Genomic DNA, 20,438 nt, shown 5'->3' on the forward strand with positions numbered 1-20,438 from the left:
GCATATCATTCCGTAAATATGGAAACTAAACTGTGCACAGAACTTGTGGTGAAGTCTCACAAAAGTCATGTATAATTGTAGCAAGGTTCCCTTATTTTTGTACCCAGCCCCCTTGCAGTAAAGGTCAACATGCCATTTGCCCCCCTAATCTCTTGCTGTACCTGTAGGTTGGCGTTCTGTGTTTCTTGTTCGGTCGGTCAACATTTTAATATTTCTCACCATTTTAAATAAATATTCTGTAGACTCTGGAATATTCCTGCAGCTAATGTAACACCACTATTTAAAAAGGGAGGAGGTAGAGAGAAAACAGAGAATTATAGACCAGTAAGCCTGATGTCGGCAGGGGAAAATTCTAGAATCCATTATCAAAGATGTCGCAGTACATTCACCCTCCACCATCTGGCCTGGGCTTGCAAAATCCTACCAACTGTCCTGGCTTGAGTCAATTCACACCTTTTTAACCTGTGATTATCCCTCTCTCCAGTTGCTCCATCTGGACCTGTAAAGACTTAATTACCTGGAAAGACTTGCATTCAAAGTATCGTCTTGCATCATTGACTTTGTGTACATATATGTTTCTGGAACCCACCTCTTCATTCACCTAAGGAGCAGTGCTCCGAAAGCTAGTCATTCGAAACAAAGCTGTTGGATTTTAACCTGGTGTTGTAAGACTTCTTACTGTGCTCACCCCAGTCCAACGCCGGCATCGCTACATCGAAGATTTTATAGCAGAGAACTTAGAAAACAGTGGCAGGATCGGACAGAATCAGTCTGGATTATGAAGGGAAAATCATGCTCAACAAATCTACTGGAATTCTTTGAGGATGTAACTAGTAGAGTTGACGAGTGGGGGGCAGTGGATGTGGTATATTTGGACTTTCAAAAGGCTTCTGACAAAGTTTTGTATAAGAGATTAGCGTGTAATGTTAAAGCGCATGGAAATAGCGGTAGTATATTGAGACAGATAGGAAACTAGTTGGCAGAAAGGTAACAAAGAGTAGGAATTAACGGGTCTTTTTCAAATTGGCAGACCAGTGTGATACCGCAGAGATCGGGGCTAGGACCCCAGCTATTCACGATATATGCTGACAATTTAGATGAGGGAACAAAGTGTCATATCTCCAAATTTGCAAAGTTGTGTGGGAGGGTGAGCTGTGAGGAGGATGCAGAGATCCTTCAGTGTGATCTGGACAAGTTGAGTGAGTGAGCAAATGAATGCAGATGAAGATTAATTTGGAGAAATATGAGGTTATCCACCTTGGTAGCAGGAATGAGAAGGCAGGCTGAATAGTCATAAATTAGGAGCAGGGAATGTGCAATGAGACCCAGGTGTCCTTGTACACCAGTCACTGAAGGTAAGTATGCAGGTACAGGAGGTGGTAAAGAAGGCAAACGATATGCTGGCCTTCTTTGCAAGATGATTTGAGTACAAGAGCAGGGATGTCTTGCTGCAAATATACAGGAACTTGGTGAGGTCACCCCTGGAATATTGTGTGCAGTTTTGGTCTTCTTATCTGAGGAAGGATGTTCTTACTCCAGAGGGAGTGCAGCGAAGATTTACCAGACTGATTCCTGGGATAGCGGGACTGATATATGAAAAGAGATTGAATTGTTAGGATTATATTCACTGGAATTCAGAAGAATGAGGGGGATCTCATAGAAACCTATAAAATTCTAACAGGACTAGACAGAGTAGATGCAGGAAGGATGTTCCCGATGGTGGATGTGTCCAGAACCGAGGGTTATAGTCTCAGGATACGAGGGAAACCATTTAGGACAGAGATTAGGAGAAATTTCTTCACTCAGAATTCATTCCCACAGGAAGTAGTTGAGGCCAAAATATTCTATGTTTTCAAGATGCAGTTAGATATAGCACTTAGGGTGAAGGGGATCAAAGGATATGGGGATTATGCTATTGAGTTGGATGATCAGCCATGATCATAATGAATGGCAGAGCAGGCTCTAAGAGCCAAATGGCCTCCTTGCTCCTATTTTATATGTTTCTGTTTCCCCATCCTTCATACCAAAGTGAAAATCTTCTGATTTCCCCACATTATACTCCATCTGCCAGCACCTTATCCATTCATTTAACCTGTTGATACCCCTTTGAAGCTTCTTGTGTCCACAGCGTATCATCCCACCTGGCATTGTATCATCAGCAAACCTGGATATATTACTCTCGGCACAGTCATCTAAAACATTAATAGATTATAAATAGCTGCAGCTGTAAAAGTCCACTAGTTACAGCCTGTTCATTTGAAAATGTCCTGCTTATTCCTATTCTCTGCTGTGTGTCCATCAACGAAACTCCAATCTATACGAATATATTATCCTCACACCCACATACCCTTATCTTGTAAACTTTTATGTGGCATTTTATCGAGTGTGTTTTGGAAATCCATATATATCACATCCACTTGTTTCTTTTATCTAACTTTCGAATTACATGCTCAAAACAACTCTTTGATTTGTGACACAATTTCCCTTTCATGAAACCATATTGACTCCACCTACTCATATTATAATTTAAATGCTTTACTAATCTTCTTTCAAACCAAAAATCTGCAGTTGGGCAATATGTTCACACAGGTCGCCGATGGTTAGCAACCCCATAGAACAGGTCTAAAAAAAGAAAACACGAATCCTTTGAAAATACCGACTTGGATTATAATTTGAGAAGCTTTAAAAAAGTCAGCAAGGACCTATCACAGAGGAGAGAACAGTATAGGAGATACTGAACACCCACACTACTGTTGCCTTCACTAGATTTGAACAATTGCCTGAATTTAAGGATTCCTGCCTGACAGGAATGCTACTAGAGTGATGCTTGGAGGGATCAAGTGTAAACTTTCCTTGATTTACATTTAGTACCAGTCAGCACTGGCAAAATCTCAGCATCAAAATGATTTCAATATTCACCAATGCTAATGAATTCCTATCAAAGGATGGATAAGGACTCTCAGCTCCATGGTTATTCCCATCACTGTTGACTGAAATAATTTGCACCATGCGATGCTGGTGTTTTCTTTGTTATGTTCAGTAGTTATTGCCCAGATTTCCCTGACTTACTGTGCTTATCGATCTACCCGGTTATGAATCAAGTGGATCAATCATTACACAGTTATTTCTTCCGGTTATATTCTGTTCATCTGAAGCAAATGTGACAAGTTGTGGATTCACATGCACGCAAGAAGCATTTCATGCTGTGACATCCCCAAGCATGAAGAGTTTACTTCTCTCAATATTTAAAAGTCTTTGGTGTTAACATACTGACCCAAAAGGGGAAACATTTAGTTTCTTTTTGATATGACCGATATGGTGGCACCATATAGCCACCGCCACTGCTGCTGAGTGTATAATTAAAAATTACCTTAATCCTTTCTATGCTAATGGTCTTGTTTGATTTTTGCCTATTCTAGATGCTTTTCATTTTGCTAGGCAGTATATCATCACTCACATTATCAGAGACCAGCTATTGTATGAGTGTTTTAAAAAGAGGCAGCTTCGAATAGTTTCCAGGAATTCACCATCCAGTGCTAAAACAGTCTCCTACCAAATCTGCAGGAACACAAAATCCAGGGTGTGCCAATGACAGAATATTCCACATGTTTGACTAATCTTACTCCCACTGAGAGGCTGCGAACTCTGTCTAAATATCTGACGATTCGAGGTCAGAAACAAAAAGCAAAAAACATTTAGCAGTGGCGGAATGGGTGGGGGGGGGGGAGGCAGTAGATGATCTTGTACAATGGCACAGAGCCCAGAACTTAATACAATGCAAGGGTACGGCTTCACTTATGGAGCCAGTTGTCTGTAAAGTCATGGCATCATTTTAATGTAACTGCCAGGCGCTTTTTTCCCAGAACCCGCCAAGGTACTCTTTCTCCTTACAGAGCATGGAAATGAAAATGTGTGGAATGAAGAAGAATGTGTTCATCTGACATTTTTGTATTATTTCATATTCATCAGAATTTTGTTTCTCAAATGAAAATACTTTCCAGAAATGTTATAAAATGGCAAACACCAATCGCCTATGATTTGCCAGGATCTACTACAAATACCCTTCACAACTTCTGCAATAACCCAGCAATCCGTTTTAGCGTTACATCTCCCAGTTACTGTTCGAGTTTTTTTATTTTCTTGAAATTTTTTATCTATCCATGTACAAAAAAATCGGTAACATGCACATCGAATAGATTTTCTGCTTTTCCCTTTAAAAAAAAGCCCATTACTACACAGTGCACGAATTCAGATGATCAGTTATGGGTACCAAGACTTTTATCAATCTACTGTTAAACATGTAACTCTACACAATGCAGGTCGGAAGAATAAAGCAAGTATTCGATAGAAAGCGTAAAATGTCCTCTTTCCATTTCATCTGGAACAATAATTTGAAAATACCCGCAATTAAACTTTTCATTTATGTTGCCATATATTTCAGAACCTTCGCTTAAATTGTCACCTTTGCTCACAACCAACACGAGGCATTCGGCGACTTAAAAGTTGTTGTAGCCCATCAGAATTAAAATATTGACACCAAATAGAGTAAATATGTACTTTGGGTGACTTCAGAGGCAGGTGGGAGTCAACGGCGAGCTCTCCTGGCACATGAGCTGTTAACAGCCAGAAACTAAGACAACGGAAATTTGGCTCTATTATTTACATAAATGTTTGAACTGGGCGAGTAAATATAGGTTTGCCCTGCTGTAAATGGTTGCAGGATACTCAGTTACCTCTTAAAATTTTGTTTTAAAATTATGTATCACCTTCAGAATTTACGCATATTCAATTTGATGTTTACGAAAACTATTTATAACCAGTGATGAGAGAAATTGTAATTTTTACAGCTACAGGGCTACACGAGATCTGGAAAAAACACTCTAATACAAAAATAACTGCGCAGAACAATTCTTATTATATTTCTGAAACCACACCACGAATGACTGTACCCTAGTAACGTAATCCCAGGTCAGTTAGTACAAATGGCATTTCATTACAGCTGACAGCCAGAGGTCATGTTTGCTAACAATCCATGGAATGGAATTAGTCCGCCTTCAACCAAGCCCAAAACCTCACTGAAAAACTCCTCACTCATTAAACTCCTCACTCCCCCAACACCTCACTGATTAAACTCCTCACTTCTTCAACACCTCACTTAATAAATTCCTCACTCTCCCAACACCTCACTGATTAAAAACTCTTCACTCCTCCAACACTTCCTTGATTAAACTCCTCACTTCCTCAGCACCTCACTGATTAAACTCCTCACTCCCCCAGCACCTCGCCAATTAAACTCTTCACGCCCCCAACACCTCACTTATAAACACCACACTCCTCTCAGCACCTCACTGATTAAACTCCTCACTCCCCCAACACCTCACTGATTAAAAACTCTTCACTCCCCCAACACCTCCTTGATTAAACTCTTCACTTCCTCAGCACCTCACTGATTAAACTCCTCACTCCCCCAGCACCTCGCCAATTAAACTCTTCACTCCCCCAACACCTCACTGATTAAACTCCTCACTCCCTCAGCACATCACTGATCAAACTCCTCACTCCCCCAGCATCTCACTGATTAAACTCATCATTCCCCCAGCATCTCACTGATTAAACTCATCATTCCCCCAGCACCTCACCAATTAAACTCTTCACTCCCCCAACACCTCACTGATTAAACTCCTCACTCCCTCAGCACCTCACTGAGTAAACTCCTCACTCCCTCAGCACCTCACTGATTAAACTCCTCATTCCCTCAGCACCTCACTGAATAAACTCCTCACTACCCCTCAGAACCTCACTGATTAAACTCCTCACTCCCCCAACACCTCACTGATTAAACTCCTCATTCCCTCAGCACCTCACTGAATAAACTCCTCACTCCCCCTCAGAACCTCACTGATTAAACTCCTCACTCCCTCAGAACCTCACTGATTAAACTCCTCACTCCCCCTCAGCACCTCATTGATTAAACTCCTCAATCCCCCTCAGAACCTCACTGATTAAACTCCTCACTCCCCCAACACCTCACCGATTAAACTGTTCACTCCCCCAACACCTCATTGAATAAAATCCCCACTCTCCCTCAGCACCTCACTGATTAAACTCTTCACTCCCCCAACACCTCACTGATTAAACTCCTCACTCCCTCAGCATCTCACTGATTAAACTCCTCACTCCCCCTCAGCACCTCACTGATTATACCCCTCACTCCCCTCAGCACCTCACTTATAAACTCCTCACTCAGCACCTCACTGATTAAACTCCTCACTCCCCCAGCACCTCACTGATTGAACTCCTCACTCCCTCAGCATCTCACTGATTAAACTCCTCACTCCCCCTCAGCACCTCACTGATTATACCCCTCACTCCCCTCAGCACCTCACTTATAAACTCCTCACTCAGCACCTCACTGATTAAACTCCTCACTCCCCAGCACCTCACTGATTGAACTCCTCACTCCCCAGCACCTCACTGATTGAACTCCTCACTCCCCAGCACCTCACCGATTAAACTCATCACTCCCCCAACACCTCACTGATTAAACTCCTCACTCCCCTCAGCACCTCACTTAGAAACTCCTCACTCAACACCTCTCTGATTAAACTCCTCACTCTCCCTCAGCAACTCACTGATTAAACTCCTCAATCCCCCTCAGAACCTCACTGATTAAACTCCTCATGCCCCCAACATCTCACCGATTAAACTCTTCACTCCCGCAACGCCTCACTGATTAAACTCCTTACTCCCCCTCAGCACCTCACTGATTAAACTCCTCACTCCCCCTCAGCACCTCATTGATTAAACTCCTCAATCCCTCTCAGAACCTCACTGATTAAACTCCTCACTCCCCCAACACCTCACCGATTAAACTCTTCACTCCCCCAACACCTCATTGAATAAACTCCTCAATCCCCCTCAGCACCTCACTGATTAAACTCCTCACTCCCCCAGCACCTCACCGATTAAACTCTTCACTCCCCCAACACCTCACTGATTAAACTCCTCACTCCCTCAGCATCTCACTGATTAAACTCCACACTCCCCCTCAGCACCTCACTGATTATACCCCTCACTCCCCTCAGCACCTCACTTATAAACTCCTCACTCAGCACCTCACTGATTAAACTCCTCACTCCCCTCAGCACCTCACTTATAAACTCCTCACTCAGCACCTCACTGATTAAACTCCTCACTCCCCCAGCACCTCACTGAATGAACTCCTCACTCCCCCAGCACCTCACCTATTAAACTCTTCACTCCCCCAGCACCTCACTGATTAAACTCCTCACTCCTCTCAGCACCTCACTTATAAACTCCTCACTCAGCACCTCACTGATTAAACTCCTCACTCCCCCAATATCTCACTGATTAAACTCTTCGCTCCCTCAACCCCTCACTGATTAAACGCCTCACTCACTCAGCACCTCACTGATTAAACTCCTCACTCCCACAGCACCTCACTGATTAAACTCCTCACTCCCCCTCAGAACCTCACTGATTTAACTCCTCACTCCCCCAACACCTCACTGAGTAAACTCTTCACTCCCCAACACCTCACTGATTAAACTCCTGACTCCCTCAGCACCTCACTGATTAAACTCTTCACTTCCATAACTCCTCACTGATTAAACTCCTCACTCCCCCTCAGCACCTCACTGATTAAACTCCTCACTCCCTCAGCACCTCACCACCTCCAACCCCAGCACCTGTCGAATTAAATTCCCCAGAGGCACAGTGAGCAGAAATTATTTTTTAAAAGTTAGCAATAGGTCACCAAGGGCTGACGTGGATATCCAAAGGGGGGGGGGGGGGTATTTCCCAAGGACTCCTCCCCCATCACTTTCTCAAACTCAAAGATGCAGAAGTAATGAGGAAGGGCAAAAGGCAAATATATCGTGGTCCAAGTACACGAGGGGAGCAGGCGAATGGGATGCCCTCATCACGTGTACTGCCCGCAGAGACTTCACACGGTCCGGCTCCAAGGGAGGGAAGGAAGATTTTTTTTTTTTTAAAAGGTGCTGCTTCTTACCTTTCCTCTATTTAAGCCGCCGTTCCTCTGTTTGTTGGCATTGCCCTGGGCTGGACGGAGACACAGGCGGCTCAGAGAGTGAAGGTGAAGTACTGACGACTCTCAGCTCCAAGCCAACAGCAAGGTGCGCCCTCAAACCTGCTGCTGAGTGTAGTTCAGTCCCAGGCGCCGGGGCCCAGCCAACCTGTCACTGCATCGATCTTTGAATAAACTCCAAGTGGGTGGAGATGTTAAACAGTAACTAACGTCAAAGGGCACTTGCCCGGCTCCACACCATTTTTACCTTGTGTTCAGCTGGCCGTTGTCTGCTCGCTTTGTCAGCCTAGACGGTACCTTGTGATTTATTTATTTTCTTATTAACTTCTGGGGAAATGGTGGGTGAAGGAGTTACCTGATGCTTTATAATAGGTAAAAGAAAATTGCAGCAACGGTCTCTCCCTGGGTACAGACTGTCCCGCACGCAACCTTGTTCTCAAAGGATTTGTTGGCACTATCACAACAGTTTGCATTCCAATCACCACTTCTTTTTGAGAGATAGAGAAACCGAGTAATATTGATCCGCCTCAGGAAAACAGAAACCGCTCTTACCTTTCCTCAAGCTCCACCCATTCCTGATGTCACCTGAACTTTTTAATATATCAGAATGCTGTACGTATATCTTACAGGAAATTTGTGTTCCCAATGGTAACTGCACTCTCAGTGTCCTGTAGTCCAGAAGACTGTTGATATCACTACAATTTTCTGACCTCCCCCCCCCCCCCCCCACATTAACGTTTGTTTCAGGAAAATACATTGTTGGATTTTTTTGAGGGCTTCTTTTCCCAGCACTTTTGCACTGGACATGTTTGGCCTCTGCATTACACACTGCTCACTTGGTGAATGCACACTCTCGCCATCCTTGGGTGCTCCCTGTTGTTCAAATAAACACAGGTAAAATATGCCTGTGGCACACCCAAGATAAGAGGGGACCCAGGTTCTCAAAGAAGACATTTCTTGCCAAAAGGGTGAAACAGGCCTACACAGCCTGCCAGCAAATTCTTGAAGATTGCGAGCAAGCTAGCAATGCTCCGGGCCTTGCTCAGTCATTTCAAGTGTGACAAAGCAGGACTTCGCGCCCACCTCTATCGGAGGAAGTTGACCCCGGCAAATCTGCCACCAACGTATTTAAATGATGCGGGCTGGAGTCCTGGTATTTAGGTGGCAAACTAGCATTGCAGGGCGTTTGATTGGTGGATAAGACACTCATGTGGCAAACATGCTACTTGTCATTTGCCAGCTGATGCACGATCAATGACCACTAAAGCGAGGTTGTAGTCCAACTGAAGGCTTTAATAAGCTAGATGTTTCCCCCAGCAGCTCAGGTACAGAATGAAGGCTGCTGGGGCGGCACGGGCTCTTATACCCCGTCTTGCAGGGCGGAGCTACAATACAGCTTGACCAATAGGAAACAGACAATATCTAGCAATGGTGTTCCAGCATTACCAGGTACCGTAATACCTCTACACAGACTACCACATTCACCCCTTGTTAAAAAACAGCCCAGCGGGGGTGGTGGCCTGATATTACAACATGGTAACGTGGTAGAAATTATAGTTATGGAGGTACCGTAATACCTCCGTACAGTGTTTTGTAACTATTAACAATTCTATTTACTATTTACAATTTATGATTCATAATTAACTATAAACTTTAAAATGAAGCAATCAGTCGATCGGGGGCCTTGGTCGTCCTCTGTGATCGTCGAAGCTTCGGTGCTGACTCCGGTGGAGGCTCGGGCGTCTGTGACTCCGGGAGCGTGGCCTCGATCTGTGTGACAGCTTCGACACCCTTAGATGGCGCTGGTGGGGAAAATGGTTGACCTGGGAAGGGAGCGTCTGTGGGGTGCGTCGGTGGATGGGGGAGGCCTAGACAGGGCCGGTGGAAGGACCGATCCTCCTGTAAGGTGCACTGGTGGGAGGGAGGGTGGGACTGGTGGCTGGGGTGTGCGTGGGGCTCCGGCGGGCGGCAGGTCTCGTAGAGAGACCGTATCTTGTCGGCCGTCGGGGTACGGTAAGCGTACTGGGGGTTAGCGTAGAGAAGATAGACACTCTACCAACGGGTCCGACTTGTGCGCCCGCACGTGTTTTCAGAGCAGGATGTGTCCGGGAGCTGCCAGCCAGGTCGGGAGCGAGGTCCCAGAGGAGGACTTCCTGCGGAAGACAAGGAGGCGTTTGTGAGGCGTTTGGTTGGTTGTGGTACAAAGCAGTGACCGGATGGAGTAGAGGGCATCCGGTAGGACTTCCTGCCAGCGGGAGACTGGGAGATTCCTGGACTGTAGGGCCAGTAGGCAGGTCTTCCAGACCGTTCCATTCTCCCTCTCTACCTGTCCATTACCCCAGGGGTTGTAACTGGCCGTCCTGCTCGAGGCGATGCCCTTGCTGAGCAGGAATTGACGCAGTTCGTCGCTCATAAAGCAGGACCCCCTATCACTATGTATGTAAGCTGGGAACCCGAACATTGCAAAGATGCTATGGAGGGCCTTGATGACGGTGGTTGTGATCATGTCCGGGCAGGGGATGGCGAATGGGAGCCGGGAGGACTCGCCAATCACGTTCAGGACGTTGCGGTCGGTGGAGGGGAGGGGACCTTTGAAGTCCATGCTGAGGCGGTCAAAGGGACGGGAAGCCTTTATCAGGTGCGCTTTCTCTGGCCGGTAGAAGTGCGATTTGCATAGCGTGCAGATTTGGCAGTCCCTGGTGGCTGTCCTGACCTCCTCAATGGAGTAGGGCAGGATGCGGGTCTTGACAAAGTGGAAAAAGCGAGTGACCCCCGGGTGGCAGAGGTCCTCGTGGAGGACTCAGAGGCGGTCCACTTGTGCGTTGACACATGTGCCGCGGGACAGGGCATCAGGAGGCTCGTTTAGCTTCCTGGGACGATACAAGATCTCGTAGTTGTAGGTGGAGAGTTCGATCCTCCACCTCAAGATCGTATCGTTTTTTATCTTGCCCCGCTGTGCATTATCAAACATGAAAGCAACAGACCATTGGTCAGTGAGGAGAGTGAATCTCCTGCCGGCCAGGTAATGCCTCCAATGTTGCGCAGCATCTACTATGGCCTGGGCCTCCTTTTCGACTGAGGAGTGGCGGATTTCGGAAGCATGGAGGGTACGTGAGAAGAAGGCCATGGGTCTGCCCGCTTGGTTGAGGGTGGCCGCCAGAGCTACGTCAGATGCGTCACTCCCGACCTGGAAGGGGAGGGACTCATCGATGGCGTGCATCGTGGCCTTTGCAATGTCTGCTTTGATGCGGCTGAAGGCCTGGCGTGCCTCTATCGACAGGGGAAAAGCTGTGGATTGGATAAGGGGACGGGCCTTGTCCGCATATTTGGGGACGCACTGGGCATAATAAGAGAAAAAAGCGAGGCAGCACTTCAGGGCCATGGAGCAGTGAGGGAGGGGGAACTCCATAAGGGGGCGCATGCGTTCAGGGTCGGGGCCTATAACTCCATTTCGCACTACGTAGCTGAGGATGGCTAGGTGGTCGGTGCTAAACACGCATTTATCCTAGTTGTATGTAAGGTTAAGGATCTTTGCGGTCTGGAGGAATTTTCGGAGGTTGGTGTCGTGGTCCTGCTGGTCGTGGCCGCAGATGGTGACATTATCGAGATACGGGAATATTGCCCGTAAACCGTACCGGTCAACCATTCGATCCATCTCTCGCTGGAAGACCGAGACCCCGTTGGTGTTACCGAAGGGAACCCTTAAGAAGTGATAGAGCTGCCCGTCTGCCTCGAAGGCAGTGTATTTGCCGTCATTAGTGCGGATGGGGAGCTGATGGTAGGCGGACTTAAGATCCACCGTGGAGAAGACCTTGTAATGCGCGATCCTGTTTACCAGGTCGGATATGCGGGGGAGAGGGTACGCATCCAGCTGCGTAAACCTGTTGATGGTATGACTGTAGTCGATGACCATCCTATGCTTCTCCCCGGTCTTTACCACCACTACTTGAGCTCTCCAGGGACTGTTGCGAACTTCAATGACTCCTTCCCTCAGTAGCCTTTGGACCTCTGACCTAATAAAGATCCGATCCTGGGCACTGTACCATCTGCTCCTGATGGTGACGTGTTTGCAATCCGGGGTGAGGTTCGCAAACAGGGAAGGCGGATTGACCATGAGGGTCGCGGGGCCGCAGACAGTGAGGGGGGGTATAGGGCCGCCGAATTTGAAAGTTCGACTTTGGAGATTACACTGGAAGTCTAAACCTAGGAGTGTGGCCGCGCAGAGGTGGGGAAGGACGTAGAGGTCGGTGCTAAACATGCATTTATCATTGTTGTATGTAAGGTTAAGGATCTTTGCGATCTGGAGGAATTTTCGGAGGTTGGTGTCGCGGTCCTGCTGGTCGTGGCCGCAGATGGTGACATTATCGAGATACGGGAATGTTGCCCGTAAACCGTACCGGTCAACCATTCGGCCCATCTCTCGCTGGAAGACCGAGACCCCGTTGGTGACACCGAAGGGGACCCTTAAGAAGTGATAGCGACTCCCATCTGCCTCGAAGGCAGTGTATTTGTCGTCACTGGTGCGGATGGGGAGCTGGTGGTAGGCGGACTTAAGATCCACCGTGGAGAAGACCTTGTAATGAGCGATCCTGTTTACTAGGTCGGATATACGGGGGAGAGGGTACGCGTCCAGCTGTGTAAACCTGTTGATGGTCTGACTGCAGTCGATGACCATCCTCTGCTTCTCCCCAGTCGTTACCACCACTACCTGAGCTCTCCAGGGACTGTTGCGAACTTCAATGACTCCTTCCCTCAGTAGCCTTTGGACCTCTGACCTAATAAAGATCCGATGCTGGGCATTGTACCGTCTGCTCCTGGTGGTGACGGGTTTGCAATCCGGGGTGAGGTTCGCAAACAGGGAAGGCGGATCGACCTTGAGGGTCGCGAGGCCGCAGACAGTAAGGGGGGGGTATAGGGCTGCTAAATTTGAAAGTTAGTCTTTGGCGATTACATTGGATGTCTAAACCTAGGAGTGTGGCCGTACAGAGGTGGGGAAGGACGTAGATGTGGGGAAGGACGTAGAGCCGGTGATTTTTAAACTCCCTTCCCTGGACTGTGAGGTTTGCTACACATTCACCCCCTGTTAAAAAAGAGTTCGGCGGGGGTGGTGGCCTGATATTACAACATGGTAACGTGCTAGAAATTATAGTTATGGAGGTACCGTAATACCTCCGTACAGCGTTTTGTAACTATTTACAAATCTATTTACTATTTACAATTTATGATTCATAATTAACTATAAACTTTAAAATGAAGCATTCAGTCGATCGGGGGCCCTGGTCGTCCTCTGTGATCATCGAAGCTTCGCTGGTGACTCCGGTGGAGGTTCGGGCGTCTATGACTCCGGGAGTGTGGACTCGATCTGTGTGACAGCTTCAACACACCTAGACGGCGCTGGTGGGGAAAACGGCTGACCTGGGAAGGGAGCGTCTGCAGGGTGCGTCGGTGGGTGGGGGGGGGCTAGACAGGGCCGGTGGAAGGACCGATCCTCCTGTAAGGTGCACTGGTGGGAGGGAGGGTGGGACTGGTGGCTGGGGTGTGCGTGGGGCTCCGGCGGGCGGCAGGTCTCATAGGGAGACCGTATCTTGTCGGCTGTCGGGGTACGGTAGGCATACTGGGGGTTAACGTAGAGAAGATGGACCCTCTCGACCAACGGGTCCAACTTGTGCACGTGTTTTCGGAGCAGGATGGGTCCGGGTGCTGCCAGCCAGGTCAGGAGCGAGGTCCCAGAGGAGGACTTCCTGCAGAAGATGAGGAGACGTTCGTGAGGTGTTTGGTTGGTTGTGGTACAAAGCAGTGACTGGATGGAGTGGAGGGCATCCGGGAGGACTTCCTGCCAGCGGGAGACTGGGAGGTTCCTGGACCGTAGGGCCAGTAGGACGGTCTTCCAGACCGTTCCGTTCTCCCTCTCTACCTGTCCATTACCCCGGGGATTGTAACTGGTTGTCCTGCTCGAGGCGATGCCCTTGCTGAGCAGGAATTGACGCAGTTCGTCGTTCATAAAGCAGGACCCCCTATCACTGGATATGTAAGCTGGGAACCCGAACAGTGCAAAGATGCTATGGAGGGCCTTGATTACGGTGGTTGTGATCATGTCGGGACAGGGGATGGCGAATGGGAACCGGGAGTACTCATCAATCAAGTTCAGGAAGTTGCGGTCGGTGGAGGGGAGGGGGCCTTTGATGTGCATACTGAGGCGTTCAAAGGGACGGGAAGTCTTTATCAGGTGCGCTTTCTCTGGCCCATAGAAGTGCGGTTTGCATTTTTGCAGATTTGGCAGTCCCTGGTGGCTGTCCTGACCTCCTCGATGGAGTAGGGCAGGTTGCGGGTCTTGAAAAATTGGAAAAAGCGAGTGACCCCTGGGTGGCAGAGGTCCTCGTGGAGGGCTCAGAGGCGGTCCACTTGTGCGCTGGCACATGTGCCGCGGGACAGGGCATCAGGAGGCTTGTTTAGCTTCCCGGAACGATACAAGATCTCGTAGTTGTAGGTGGAGAGTTCGATCCTCCACCGCAAGATCTTGTCGTTTTTTATCTTGCCCCGCTGTGCATTATCGAACATAAAAGCAACCGACTGTTGGGCAGTGAGGAGAGTGAATCTCCTGCCGGCCAGGTAATGCCTCCAATGTCGCACAGCTTCTACTATGGCCTGGGCCTCCTTTTCGACTGAGGAGTGGTGGATTTCGGAAGCACGGAGGGTACGTGAGAAGAAGGCCACAGGTCTGCCCGCTTGGTTGAGGGTGGCCGCCAGAGCGACGTCAGATGCGTCACTCTCGACCTGGAAGGGGAGGGACTCGTCGATGGCATGCATCGTGGCCTTTGCAATGTCTGCTTTGATGCGGCTGAAGGCCTGGCGGGCCTCTATCGACAGGGGAAAAGCTGTGGATTGGATCAGGGGACGGACCTTGTCCGCATAGTTGGGGACCCACTGGGCATAGTAAGAGAAAAACCCAAGGCAGCACTTCAGGGCCATGGAGCAGTGAGGGAGGTGGAACTCCATAAGGGGGCGCATGCGTTCAGGGTCGGGGCCTATAACTCCATTTTGCACTACGTAGCTGAGGATGGCTAGACGGTCGGTGCTAAACATGCATTTATCATTGTTGTATGTAAGGTTAAGGATCTTTGCGGTCTGGAGGAATTTTCGGAGGTTGGTGTCGTGGTCCTGCTGGTCGTGGCCGCAGATGGTGACATTATCGAGATACGGGAATGTTGCCCGTAAACCGTACCGGTCAACCATTCGGTCCATCTCTCGCTGGAAGACCGAGGCCCCGTTGGTGACACCGAAGGGAACCCTTAAGAAGTGATAGCGACGCCCATCTGCCTCGAAGGCAGTGTATTTGCCGTCACTAGTGCAGATGGGGAGCTGGTGGTAGGCGGACTTAAGATCCACCGTGGAGAAAACCTTGTAATGCGCGATCCTGTTTACTAGGTCGGATATACGGGGGAGAGGGTACGCGTCCAGCTGCGTAAACCTGTTGATGGTCTGACTGCAGTCGATGACCATCCTCTGCTTCTCCCCAGTCTTTACCACCACTACTTGAGCTCTCCAGGGACAGTTGCGAACTTCAATGACTCCTTCCCTCAGTAGCCTTTGGGCCTCTGACCTCATAAAGATCCGATCCTGGGCACTGTACCGTCTGCTCCTGGTGGCGACGGGTTTGCAATCCGGGGTGAGGTTCGCAAACAGGGAAGGCGAATCGACCTTGAGGGTCGCGAGGCCGCAGACAGTGAGGGGGGTATGGGGACGCCAAATTTGAAAGTTAGTCTTTGGCGATTACACTGGATGTCTAAACCTAGGAGTGTGGCCGTACAGAGGTGGGGAAGGACGTAGAGCCGGTAATTTTTAAACTCCCTTCCCTGGAGTGCGAGGTTTGCGACACAAAACCCCTTTATCTCTATTCAGTGGGAACCGGAGGCCAGGAAGATTTTTTGATTAACGGGGTGGACGAGGAGAGAACAGCGCCTTACCGTGTCGGGGTGTATGAAGCTCTCCGTGCTCCCAGAGTCGATTAAGCAGGATGTCTCGTGCCCGTTGATTAGTACTGTTGTTGTAGCAGTTGAGAGTGTTCGAGGCCGGGACTGATCCAGGGTCACCGAGGCTAATCTCAGCAGTTGAGTGTTCTCTTTAGGCGGTGTGCGGTCAGCTGAGCTGGGGTCCTGGGAGTCCATCCAAGATGGCAGCTCCCATTGGTTGCACATGGCTGGGGGAGCACAAAATGGGGGCACCCGTCCATCAAACGTGGCATCCGCGGGACAAGATGGCGCCGCCCAGGGGCCGCACGTGGTCCTGGAGTCGGAAGATGGCGGCACTCGCTGGCCGCACAGGGACCGTGGAGAGGTTTGTGGTGGTGGCCCACATTCGCCGCCGGAGACCGCGGCGACCGCACGGGCCTGGCATCCCACCACGAAGTGGACCTTTTTACCGCATCCCTTGCATATCGATGCGCGGGCCGAACAGCGCTGCCGGGGGTGCTTGGCCTTCCCACAAAAGTAGCAGCAGGGCCCCCCGGGGTTGCCAGGCCGCTCTGCAGCACAAGCTTGTGGGGGGATGGGGGATGTCTAGGGGTCGGCTGCGGAGGTGTTCCATGCTGCCCAGGGGGCTGCTGCGTGGTCGGGAATGTTAGTGCGGGCGTTTCTGGAGGCCACATCCAGGGAACGTGCAAGGGCCTAGGGTGTCTTTACCAGCAATCGCTGGCGGATTTGGGAGAACAGCATACCTGCCACAAAAGCGTCCCGGATCAAGAGTTCTGTGTGGTCGCTCGCCGAAACCTGCGGGCAGCTGCAGTTTCTCCCCAACACCAGGAGCGCACGGTAGAATTCTTCCAGCGATTCCCAGGGATTTGTCGCCTCGTTGCTAGCAGATGTCGGGCGTAGACCTGGTTTACCGGGCAAATATAATGTCCTTTTAGCAGCTCTATTGCTATATCGAAGTCTTCCGCTTCCTCGATGAGGGTGTATATTTCCGTGCTCACTCTCGAGTGCAGGACTTGCATTTTCTGTTCTCCCGTGGGTGTGTGTTCGGCCATTCCGAGATATCCTTTAAAACACGCCAGCCAGTGCTTGAAGATTGCCGCTGAGTTCGCCACGTGAGGGCTGAGTTGCAGACACTCCGGCTTGATTCGGAGCTCCATCCTTTTAAATCTAGCTTATTAAATTGATGAACGATCAATGACCACTAAAGCGAGGTTGTAATCCAACTGAAGGCTTTAATAAGCTAGATGTTTCCCCCAGCAGCTCAGGTACAGAATAAAGGCTGCTGGGGCGGCCCGGGCTCTTATACCCCGCCTTGCAGGGCGGAGCTACCATACAGCTTGACCAATAGGAAACATACAATATCTACCAATGGTGTTTCAGCATTACCAGGTACCATAATACCTCTACACAGACTACCACACCAGCCCAAGCCTGGATATTTCGTGCAGAGAGAGGGTGCTTCAACATTGCAATAACTATAATAATAATAATCGCGTATTGTCACAAGTAGGCTTCAATGAAGTTACTGTGTAAATCCCCTAGTCGCCACATTCCAGCACCTGTTCGGGGAGGCTGGTGTGGGAATTTAACACGCGCTGCTGGCATTGTTTTGTATTGCAAGCCAGCTGTTCAGCCCACTGTATAACTGTGAATGAGAATGTTCACCGTCGAATTGTCAGAGAACAATATATCATTCCTGACTATGTGATGGAGGAATTATCACTGATGATTGGTCTGAGTACATTTGTCTGATGAATTTCTGATATGTATCCTGGGGTATGATAGCTCTCTTCAATAACCTCAAACTTCTTCCTTTATACCGAGCATGATTGTAGTTCCTCCTGATGGGGTTTCCTTCACCTCTAATTACATCAGTTTTAGAAAATGACAGAGACTCGTACGTGTGACTGTTTTTCTGTTATGGGCCAGGGTTTAGAGAACCCCAAAGTGTATCATGGAGTACACCTGACCCACAACTTTTCATAGATTGTGACATGGGGAGCACACGGCCCACTCTGCAGGTGTGGTAGAGCAGAAATGGAAAAGTATTTTTTAAAGCAAAACAATGTTTATTCTATGAACTAAAGTTAACCTTTTTAAAAACATACAGTGAACATCTTAGCAACCATTAATTCAAATACAACCCCCAAAGACTACAGCACTAAGTAAACCTTTAAGCTTTCCTTTTTAACATTCATACTACTTAAAAACAAAACCTTTGTCAGAAGCACATCAGGTTAAAGTCACTACTGAAAACATTTATAATTTTGAATTCGCCAAATGATTAAGAGATAGTCTTTTGATGGCAGAGAGAACAGCAGTACACCTGCTTGGTCTGGCTTCAGCTCCAACACTGAAAACGAAACTAAAACACACCTTGCAGCAAACAGCCTAAAATGAAAGCAAAAAGCTGACAGACAGCCCAGCTCCACCCACTCTCTAACATCACTGTAGCAGTAAACACCCATTTCTTAAAGGTACTCTCACTACAGATATTTTTATACACACCCATTTATAAACACCCATTTCTTAAAGGTACTCTCACATGATATTTCAAAGGTTTGTTTAGATTGTGTTAATTGTGGGAGGGCCTGCAAAGATTTGCCTAAGAGCAGTAGAGGGTGAGAATGATCAGATGGAGGTATAAACTGGATGTTGCATGTTGACAACTGGCTGAGTTCAGTTAGTGGTGTTGAAGCTGGCCGATTACATTTTTCGATTTATTCTTAGGAATTAGCTTTGCAATATTTCAGGCTACAAACATTATAGACATATTGCCAATGGCAAGAAGTGGAAACATAAAAAGAACTATCCCTGGTTCCTCTCGTATTTGGGGGAAAATGCACTTAAATACCGATGAAGCCAGTTGCGTTTGTGAAGCAGGATTTCAGCAAATAATGTGAAAAGCTTTCATTCATTACTGCCTCTCACTTATCTACCCAATGACTCTCGAGACGCTTTCAATTCATTCAACAGTTACAGCTCAGCCTTAACTGGAGCTCGGTGTTCATTTTTCAATTACCCATCAGAATCCACCACTCACCACCCCCCCCCATCTATTTGTAAATTGCCTTTAACAATGTTTTAGGAAGCAAATAAAAATCCTCATTCACCACTCATCTTGGAACCCATTTTTTATGGGGCTGTGCCTCAGAGCTAAGTAAGGCCAAATAAAGAATGGAGCCACCTAGTGCTGATGTGGTGCCAGGAATTGGGTTGGAGAGAAGGTCCATCCACTGGTTTCCTGACTCTTCCTTCTTACCTACTTTCACAGGTCAATTCTCAATTACTATTTGGATTTTCATGTTGGTGCTTCCTGTCCGCCTAGAATGAAATGCAAGGCATTGTCACAAATTCCTCTGTAGCCCCATGCACACGGTGAGCAGCCATCCCAGTTTTGCCAGCACAGTGCCGCTTTTCCCAGTAAATGTCTTGGGTGTCCCGACAATGTTTCTCAAAATAGTTCAAATTTCCCAATTTGCAGCTTTTGCCTCTTAGAGGAACCATGTTCACAGGTTTCCATCTGTGCCCTTCATCTTTTCATACAGCATCACTGTGTCTTCACTTCCTCTGCCCCTCCAGTTACTCTGCACTCCATGTCCTGTCCGCAACCCCCCAATATATCCTTCTCATTCTGTGCTGTGCAGCTGCCCAATGGCTGGCCGGGACGTTCCCACATACACACAAATCCTTCGCACCAACATCCAAAGCTGGGGGCGATTTCTTTCTCCCCAAAATGGCCCTCAACGAGGCAGTCTGCATTAATTGTGAAACTCTTATGTTCTCCTATCTATTTTCTGGCACTCCCTTCAGCTGCATTCTCTTTACTTACATCCTGTACCTTCCCCCACAAGGGATTGTCTCAAATTGCTTTTCCTCCCTCCAAAAACAACGCCCAATGGCCATCGTCCACACTCAAGTCACGTGTCCAGTTCCATTTGGTCAGTCAGAGTCCACTGGTGTGTTCTGTGTGGCCCAGTGACCTGTCAATCACTCACCTGAAGAAATGACCACAATTGAACGTGTTAATCAAAGGAGGTCAAGTCTAGTCTCTGGGCAATTCGAGTCCCCCTGGGCCTTACCTGTGTAGCCTAATGGATAAGGCATTTGACTTTGGTATAAATCGTGGTACTAGGTTTCCTCTTGTGGTGTAATGGTATAAGTCACTCAGCTGGTTTAAGTCACAACCTGGAGCAATGTTCTGGGGTTCCAGGTTCAAATCTCATCACAGAAAGTGGTTAAATTCGAGGGAGATGAGAGCATAGTAGTATTGTCATTGGTATAGTAATTCTGGTTAATGTCCTGTGTGGCGGAGGAGTGGCCTGGATGGCACTCCACAAATTGGCAAGTCGTGCAGTGATGGATATCCAACTCGTGGCCAATGCCATTCATGGCCTCAA

At 48.2% G+C, this 20,438-nt stretch overlaps 1 protein-coding gene across 1 annotated transcript in view; it reads right to left on the minus strand.

Annotated features, from left to right (window-relative positions):
* The window catches only part of LOC140385407 (hepatocyte nuclear factor 4-gamma-like), a 231,656-nt gene extending 223,362 nt beyond the window's left edge, over positions 1-8,294 (minus strand). Inside the window, exon 1 of the mRNA XM_072467529.1 lies at positions 8,033-8,294. The gene's annotated coding sequence lies outside the window, so the exon portion shown is untranslated. The remainder of the gene's footprint in view (positions 1-8,032) is intronic.
* Between the last annotated feature and the right edge of the window lie 12,144 nt (positions 8,295-20,438).

The sequence above is a fragment of the Scyliorhinus torazame genome, chromosome 11 (genome assembly GCF_047496885.1).
Source record: "Scyliorhinus torazame isolate Kashiwa2021f chromosome 11, sScyTor2.1, whole genome shotgun sequence".
Lineage (NCBI taxonomy): Eukaryota > Metazoa > Chordata > Chondrichthyes > Carcharhiniformes > Scyliorhinidae > Scyliorhinus > Scyliorhinus torazame.